The sequence below is a fragment of the Podarcis gaigeae genome (genome assembly GCF_964106915.1).
Source record: "Podarcis gaigeae genome assembly, chromosome: 13".
NCBI lineage: Eukaryota > Metazoa > Chordata > Lepidosauria > Squamata > Lacertidae > Podarcis > Podarcis gaigeae.
This window is the reverse complement of record NC_139689.1, coordinates 14683926-14692557: the sequence shown is the minus strand read 5'-3', so window position 1 is coordinate 14692557 and position 8632 is coordinate 14683926. Positions and strand designations below refer to the sequence as shown.

The following is an 8632-nucleotide window of genomic DNA, read 5'->3' as shown; positions in this document are numbered from 1 at the left end:
GCATTCGTGGACATGTTGAGCCTTCTTTTTTTTTTAAAGAGATGGAATGAATTGTTGAGCTTCAATTTGTTGGCTCTCATTTGGTTCATTAGTTAGGAAAGGCAAGGCTCAGCACATCCACTGCCTCACCTGCAGATATAGAACTGTGATAATGATGATGTATTTCGCATCTTCTGTTGCTTGACCCTGGCTTAAATTGGTCTTCCAGTTAACCTTGTAGCCTTATCATATCAGTTATTGCCACTTTGTTGGTTTGGGGGCTTCCAGGCAGCATCTAGCTGACCATTGTGGACACAACTATAAATTGGCCTTTGTCTGTCTGGATCCAGCAGGGCTGGATCTTTTTAAGTCAACACCCAGAAGGTCAAATTCGAAAATGCTTGCTTAAAGTTGGTTTGTCATAAAATCAGTAAGGAGTTGCTATAAGAACAATACAAACATTTGGGGTTTGGAAAGTATTGCTATTTAGTATTGCTATTTATTGACCATCATGACTTATCTAATCTAATCTCAAGAGATTGTTGAATTGTGTGGTCTGAAAAGCTTCTACATGTGGTAACTAGTCCTTGAATGCATCAGAATGTTTTATTTTGAAATGTGCACAAACACTAGAACTGGAACAACATTTTTGTCTTAGACACTAAAAAGAAGCAATGAAGCAACACCACATATAAGACGGACACATAGAATTCATAGTTTGTGTTAGTCCATGCCTAGGCCCTTGCTTCATAAGAAAACCATAATTAAATGAATTCATTTGAAACAACATTTATAAGTAAGTCAATTTTCCAGAGCAGAATGGAGTTGCTGTAAGAACATTACAACCATTTGGGGTATTGCTATTTAGATATTTGAGAACATGACTTATCTAATCTAATCTTGAGACATTATGAATTGTGTGGTTTGAAAAGTTTCTAGATGTGGCAACCAGTCCTTGACTGCATCAGGATGCTATATTTTGAAATGTGCGCAAACACCAGAACTAGAACAACATTTTGTCTTAGATCTCTGCCCCTTCTTTCCTTGTCCTAAAAAAACCACCCCAACCCAGACTGAAACTCTGAATAAAATAATTTCAAATACTATCTAGCAGGCTCTTATATTATGATCTATGCAGTGTTAAGCTGTTTAGAACTAAGGCAGGGTGGAAATTTAACAATAAATACAAATAAAACTGCTTTCTATTATGCACTAAGAATATCATGAAAAGTGCTGTTAAGATTTTTTTTTTGTCTTTCTGGGAAACTACCGCAGGCACCCACATAGCTATGATTGCAGCTGTGTACAAAAAAAAAAGCAGATTCCAGCCACTAGTTTAACGGTTAACCCTTAGAGTGCTGATGGAAAGTAATTATTCTTTACAATCTGTATTCTTCTTCTTGGGTTGAATGATGCAGCAAAGCCAAGGAAAGGCCTTATTAGCGCCACCTACTTGCAACAGTAAGATCACGACTTGTTCACAGTCTTTCACTCAAATTGTATTCTTGCTTTAGTGTTACAAAAGCGCCCAGACTCTCGAGAGATGATTGGCTTGCCTTCTCAGCCAATGCCAAGGCGGTCTGCCAGTATTTCCTGGCCCGCCTACCTTCTTCCTCTGCCTTGCGGTTCTTTGGCGCTGGGTAAGCATTTGTCGTTTGTGCTATCGAATCCATTCTTAATCGCAGGTTAGTTCTTGCCATCCGTTCTTGTAATGCCTTTGGAAAGAGTCGCGGTGCGGGTGGGGGTTGGGCTGCTAGATTTTTATTTTCAGATCGTTTGCACCCCACTCTAGCATTAGTGCTCGTGAGTATGCTCTTCACTGATTTCAGTGGGGCTTGCTTCCAAAGCAGCATGGTACTGTCCGATTACTGCACCATTGAAAGCGCTGTCGGTGCCTAGTGTTTTCCCGTGAAAAAGATCCTAGTGGAAATCAAGGCTCGCTCTTCTGTTCCCTTCCGCAGAGAGCACGTGTTTGTTTTCTTAATTGCGTCGGTGTGATATGAAATGAAATGCGGGCTACATGTTGAAGACGAAGCTTTTAGGGTTTGGTCCGGGGGTGGAAACTGGGCACGCTCGCTCCGAAGTAGTTTTCTTCTGGCCCATTGAGTTGGTAATGAGGAGGGGGGGGGACTTCACGGTGGGTCTTTTCAGGGGGGCAAGATATCTAGCAAAGTTTACTACACTAGGAAGCTTAATGCCATGTTTGGGTCCTATTGATGGGTGGTGTGAAAATGGTTTTAGTACAAAAGTAGGATAAAAATAGGTGTGGGTTTGCTTAGGCCTGTTGTGTAGATGCTTCATTATAAACAATTCCCCAGAAATAGCAAAAAGAAGCCCAAAGGTTCTTAAGGCCTGGTAGGAGAACAGGCAGTTAAAACTCTGGCCTTAAAAAAGCAGTATTTCTTAAGCCTTTCTGTAGTCTTGTGTTCTTCCTCCACTTTACATTAATGACCTAATTGGAGCCAAACCTCTCCAAATGAGAGTTGAGGCTTGCTTGTGTGCTCCCTTAATGCTCTCCCCATCTCTCTTGCTTTCTACAGCCTGCGGAAAAATGGACGGCTCCTACCTGAAGCATCTGCATCATCAAAGCAGTGCTTCGCTTCTGGAATGCACTCTCTTGTCCGTTCATTTGGGTAAGCCTTTTGTGAAGGGGAGTTCTTGTGCCTCTGGTTTTGCACTGTGAAAGTATGTGTTTAATGCATTTACGTATCACTGCATTTTCCAAGGAGCTTATATGCTGTTCTCCCTGCCCCACTTTATCCTCGCAGCAACCCTATGAGGTTAGGCTGAGAGAGAGTAACCTTCATGGCAGAGTGGAGATTTGAACCCTTGCAACTCCATGGTTTGGTAGGACGCATGTAGTCCTAGGGATCTTTTATGCAAGTGTATTCTGTAAATATTATTTATTAAATTTGCATATCACCCTTCATTCTTAGATCTCAGGGCGGTTCGCAACATAAAGATACAAGCTAAAAACACAAAATGCATACATAATAAGAACAAAGAAAAATCAGCAACTATCTTCAGAGGCAGCCCTGTATATAAATAAGAATGGCAAATTGAACTTGCTTGTAGTACACATTTGTTTCCAGCATTTGCTGTGTACAAATGCCTGCGCATATAATAACAATGTGGTGAAAGGCTGAGAGGCACATAAAGATGATGTGGATTACTTTCATTTAAAAGTACAGAATGGTAAAATGGAGAGGTTGGTTCAAGGGTGTTTTTTTTGTATTTTGAATAGAAGTTCTATGATAAAAAAATTGAATGTGTTAGTCTCATACCTAAAGGGGGGGGGGGAGGAATAAACCCATTAGTTATGATGCTAAAAACCTCTAGCCTCATTAGACTTGGCCTGATTGTTAATAGCACATGTTTCTGCTGGAGAAGGGTAGTTACTAATTTGGCCATGCTCTGCCTAACAGCTTCCAGTTTTCTGCTTCTCAGTATAGTCATTGAATTGTGTGCACATATTGCTAAGAAGAGGACAATATGATGATACATTGCCCATATCTGCAACTTTTAGGCTGACAAAAGTTATGTTCAGTTCATAATGGTTTTCTTTCATAGAGCATGGGTTTCGAGAAGCAGCAAATATTTCTTCAGAAGAATTCTTTGAAGGGAACCGTTGCAGTCAGAGATGGGCTGAACAAATTCAGGAAATTCCTAGGATTTCTGGAAGTCATGGAGTTTGGTCCATTTGGTGATAATGAGAAAAAGGTATGATCTTGGTTTCTCTTGAAGTAAGAATTTGAGGTATCTTGGCTGCTAAGTAGGAAATGACAAGAGACTTGGGGAGCCTGTTATGATGAACTGCATGTTCTGTCCGTGTTTCACCTGATTAACCCTGATTATGCACATGCTCTGAACAGATCTCTCCTTGGCACAAGTGATATTTCTATTAAAATGCTGATGAGTGTATGTCTGCTTAAGGATATTGTTGGCAGACACATGCAAATAGTAATAACAACTAGTGGTTGTATTTCAGAGAGCATGTGTTTGGAAGAAAATGAACACCAAATACGTCTCCTGAAGAGTTGCATAGAGTGAACAGCTGTAATACAAAATGGACTGAACAAACACTGAAAATACTAGGATTTCTGGAAGTCGGAATTGATATTGAGAAAAAGGTATGACCTTGGTTTCTCTTGAAGTAAGACATTGAGGTATCTTGGTTGCTAAGTAGGAGATGGCAAGAGACTTGGGGAGCCTGTTATGATGAACTGCATGTTCTGTCCGTGTTTCACCTGATTAACCGTGATTATGCACATGCTCTGAGCAGATCTCTCCTTGGCTCAAGCGATATTTCCATAAAAATGCTGATGAGTGTATGTTTTCTTTTTGTTAAGGCTTGATGTTGTTTAGATAACAGAAACAGTATAGTAACCTATTGCAACAATACCTGAATGACGTGTTTATCTTAAAAATATATGCCATTCTTGGTTTTTATAGGGTCAACTAAATATATTTATCTAGGCATGTATGTGATGAACTCAAGAGTTACTTCCCCCAAAGTGTTAGGCATACTTCTCTAAAAATGCTTAAGATGGTGATTTATTTGGACCAATTAGATTAAATCTGATTGCAAGCTTTTAGTTGCTGATTTCTTCCTCAAACTGGAAGTTGTACCAGGTCCTTAGCTCTTCGTACTAACCCAAAACTTCTTAATTTTCTGCTGAACAGAAGCAAGAACACCAAGGCGCGGGATGTAAGGAAAAAAGCATTTAAGTTTTGACTGGTGTTTGGTTCGTGGTGACTTATTTTCCTGCAGGGAGGAGGGGATCCTCACCTCATATGGGTTGTCCCTCCCACTCCACCAGACAAGAATGTGCAAAACTGAGTTCTTCCTATCTTGTGATAGGTTTCCTGTGTAGGTCAAGTGACAATGGTCTTCTCTCACCCTCTTATGAAGAGAGGTTGGGGAGTTTGCTTGATATTTGCACTGCTATAGAGGGGGGGGGGACACCCAGTCAATAGAAATTAGACAGTGGAATAAAATTTAAATTGCTTTTATGGAGACATTGTACTTTAACCCACTCCACGGTAACCAAATTTTCTACAGCAGAGAGGGGAGCAAGAACCAGTCAGATCTAAAGAAGGATGCTTGCTAACTAAAGATCTGCCACTCTTTCTTTTATAGGGCAGATGATTCTAAAGAGATGAGACAGCAACGGTGCACATTCCCCATCCTGAGCCACTGCAAAATGTAAGGACTGAAGCTTTCTCTCACCACTTAGCAGAAGACATTTGCATCCAAACCACTGATTCCTGTCTTGTAAGAAGTTGCTGTTTATATAGTAGAATTTATCTTTCATAGTATGAAATCTAATGGGCAGGATTCAAACAAACTAGACAGTGTCAGTGCCTCTAAAGCACCTTTGGCCTTCCAGATGTTTTCAGACTCCAGCCTGCATGACCAGCTGCTAGGGACTATGGGAGTTACAGTCCAACATCCTCAGGAGGGCAACAAGTTCTTTAAAAGGAGTGGATCATCAAAATAATAGTGGAAGGTTGAAGTATAAATAGGGGTGGGTGGAGTAGGGGTTGGTAAGTGTGCTCAAAAGTAAATGCATGATGACTGTTCCTCTTGCTGTCGCAAGCCGTAGACAGTGAGATTTTGTGTCATCAAATATTAAAGCTGGCCTTTCTTCACTCAGTGTGCCTTTGGATGGGTTGGCTGTCTGTTGGCACTATTGAATTTTGCGGGGCCAGACATTTTGAAAAACGCAAACATGAAGCTTTAAAACATGAGCCAGCAAGCCAAAAGGAGTGTTTTTTAATGGAATAACTGAGCTGTGATTGCCTAGCTTTTTAACAGGAAGCTTGAATTACATTTCTAAATGTTTAAATCATTTTCCACAGGTTTGTTGAACACAGGCATTAAAGTGAGAACAGTATTTCCCTGTTTCACCATGGAAAAAAGTGGTACAGAAGATGGATGAATTTGCTGTAACATGTGAAAACAAGATAGTGGCTCCTTACTCTCTTGATGTGTGTACTCTCTATATGTGTGACCACCAACAATAAAAAAATTGTCCTAATAATTAAGTTGTAGCTCATTATTGTCCACATTTACTAAGTGGAGTATATGTTGAATACCTTTTGAAATTGTGTACAATTCATATTAAGAAATGGTCGAGTTTCAGATTTTCACAAATTCGTTGCTGGAGTATAATTACATCAATATGGTTATGGAAAACAGAGTGCCATATATCTGAAGATGGGTGAGCAAGTGTACATGGAAAATAGCTCCCTCCAGCACATGTTGTATCTTACTCTGAGAAAAAGCTGTTTTCCAAAACCAACATTTGGAGATAAAAACTCCATCTTGATACCATAAACCTGCTTTGTATACCCTCACCCAAAATACCGTATTTTTTGACCATAACACTCACTTTTATCCTCCTAGAAAGTAAGGGGAAATGTCTGTGCGTGTTATGGAGGGAATGCCTACGGGTGGCGGGCGGGATCTGCTGCAGTCGTGAGCAGAGGATCCATGGTTCCCCTTCCTTCCCTCCGTGGAAAGCGGGAGAGGAGAGGAGCCGCTTACACTCGACTAAGCCGCTTCTGGCGAACTAGAGCAGTGCACGGACGGAAACACCGTTTACCTTCCTGCCAGAGCGGTACCTATTTATCTACTTGCACTTTGACGTGCTTTCAAATTGCTAGGTTGGCAGGAGCAGGGACTGAGCAACAGGAGCTCACCCGGTCGCAGGGATTCGAACCGCCAACCTGATCGGCAAGCCCTAGGCTCAGTGGTTTAACCCACAGCACTTAACTTAGTGTACCCGTATGGGCCAGTCTTGACAGACTCGGGTTGTGCGCCCATCTCACTCAAGAGGCCAGGGGCCAGCGCTGTCCGGAGACACTTCCGGGTCACGTGGCCAGCGTGACATCGCTGCTCTGGCGAGCCAGAGCCGCACACGGAAACGCCATTTACCTTCCCGCTAGAAAGCGGTCCCTATTTATCTACTTGCACCCAGAGGTGCTTTCGAACTGCTAGGTTGGCAGGCGCTGGGACCGAGCAGCGGGAGCGCACCCCGCCGCAGGGATTCGAACCGCCGACCTTTTGATCGGCAAGTCCTAGGCACTGAGGCTTTAACCCACAGCGCCACCTGCGTCCCTAACTTAGTGTAGCCAATGACAAAGTTTTTCATCTAAGTTGACACTTTAATTTTAGAGCGTTGTCAAAGCATGTGACATCTTTTATAGTTGTGACATCTTGGCAATATTCATATTAACAAAGTCTATTAGAGACACAACATATCAAGTGGCTAGTTAAAATAGTCTACCCTTTAGTTGAGACGCAAACCTTAAAAGCCATGAGAGTGGAGAGTATGGCTATACAGGTTTGTAGCATGATAGCATAGGTTTGGTCTAAATGGAGTCAGCTTAAATTTTAAGTGTGCTGCTGGAATAATGTTCCTGAGAGAACCAAGGAAACAAGTTGGAATTGCAACACACAGGGTATTAGTTTATCTAGTGTTATTGGGTTGGTGAAAATACGAACATGGCTTGTGCTCAGTGAGCTGAAATGGAGTGTAATTTTTCAGTTTTATTTGGATGGGAGCAATGCCACCTGCATATCTAAAATAAGCCTTTTAAAAATTGAAAGGGGCCATGATTTGTTAAAAGTCCAAACCACAAATATTCCACCGCGAAGAGTTGGTCAGTTTTTATAAGTTTTCAGCCATTTGGTACTGCAAGTAGGAGGCTTCACGCATACTGAAACAGACACAAGAATCCAGTCTTCTGAATATTACCAGCCTTGGACTAAAGCTATAGCAAAAAGGTGCATAGCTTTGCCTGGAATAAAAGCATCAAAATTAGGCTGTGTATATAGAGGATACCTTTACGGCCCATAACACTTTTTTTGTGACTGGCAAATGGTGGTTTTCAGTACAGTACTAGAACTGGGATGTGCAAAGAGATGTTATGGATACAGAGTTCACTTTGAAAAGGGCTGATGTGGGGACAGGAAACTTCAAACTTATTTGTTGGCTGTGGCTGCTATTGTGTTACATAAAAATACATACTAGGCTCGGGAACAATTCTGATGGACATTGAAAACTTGCACTGATGATTTGTTTTTGTCTGACTCTAATAAAGTTATTTTACTGTCCATTCAATACAATGGTTTTTGCACTTGAAGTTGCCTTAAATGGATTAAGTACTGCATGGGTGCGAGAGAGGCAATGACTTAAAACACTCTCCACTGCCTAGTTATTCTTAGTACTGTATATAAAGCAGAAATGGAGCAACCACACTAAGCTGGGATTCATAGGGCTGGGGAGCGTGCGTGAGGGCTGTGTGTGTGTGTGTGTGTGTGTGTGTGTGTGTGTGTGCGCAATCCAACCATTTTTTGGTTGTTTGCAGAACTCCGGCTTGCAACTTTTATAATTCACTGACTGGCACGTGAGGGGCATTTTAATTTTTGTGACGGGGACGTGGAGAAGTCCAGCTTAAAAACACAAACACGACAGTTCCGTGCTTAACTCGCTTTTCTTTCCGCCAGCGATATGCCCCTGGCGATTCGCATTCCTATCCACTTCCCCCTCTCCCGCCCCTCGCCCTCTTTAGAGCCTCAGGGGAAGCGTTGGCAAAAAGAGCTGGAATTAAAAGTAGGTTTGAAGAGCAGCGCGAGCTCCGGCCG

General features: G+C 41.9%; 2 long non-coding RNA genes across 7 annotated transcripts; one reads left to right on the top strand and one right to left on the bottom strand.

The window, feature by feature from the left end:
• The first annotated feature begins 378 nt into the window (after positions 1–378).
• LOC310829314 lies at positions 379–6023 on the top strand. Of its 6 annotated transcripts, none has more exons than XR_014557209.1 (6): positions 379–1619; positions 2520–2612; positions 3550–3699; positions 3968–4109; positions 5120–5185; positions 5842–6023. It is a non-coding gene; the product is annotated as an uncharacterized lncRNA (long non-coding RNA). The 6 variants fall into 6 exon arrangements; XR_014557210.1 differs by having other exon boundaries at positions 379–2022; XR_014557211.1 differs by having other exon boundaries at positions 381–1664.
• On the bottom strand, positions 672–8599 carry LOC310829332. Its single transcript, XR_014557234.1, has 2 exons — positions 7071–8599; positions 672–6429 (listed from the first exon to the last, which is right to left on the bottom strand). It is a non-coding gene; the product is annotated as an uncharacterized lncRNA (long non-coding RNA).
• Positions 8600–8632: the final 33 nt, after the last annotated feature.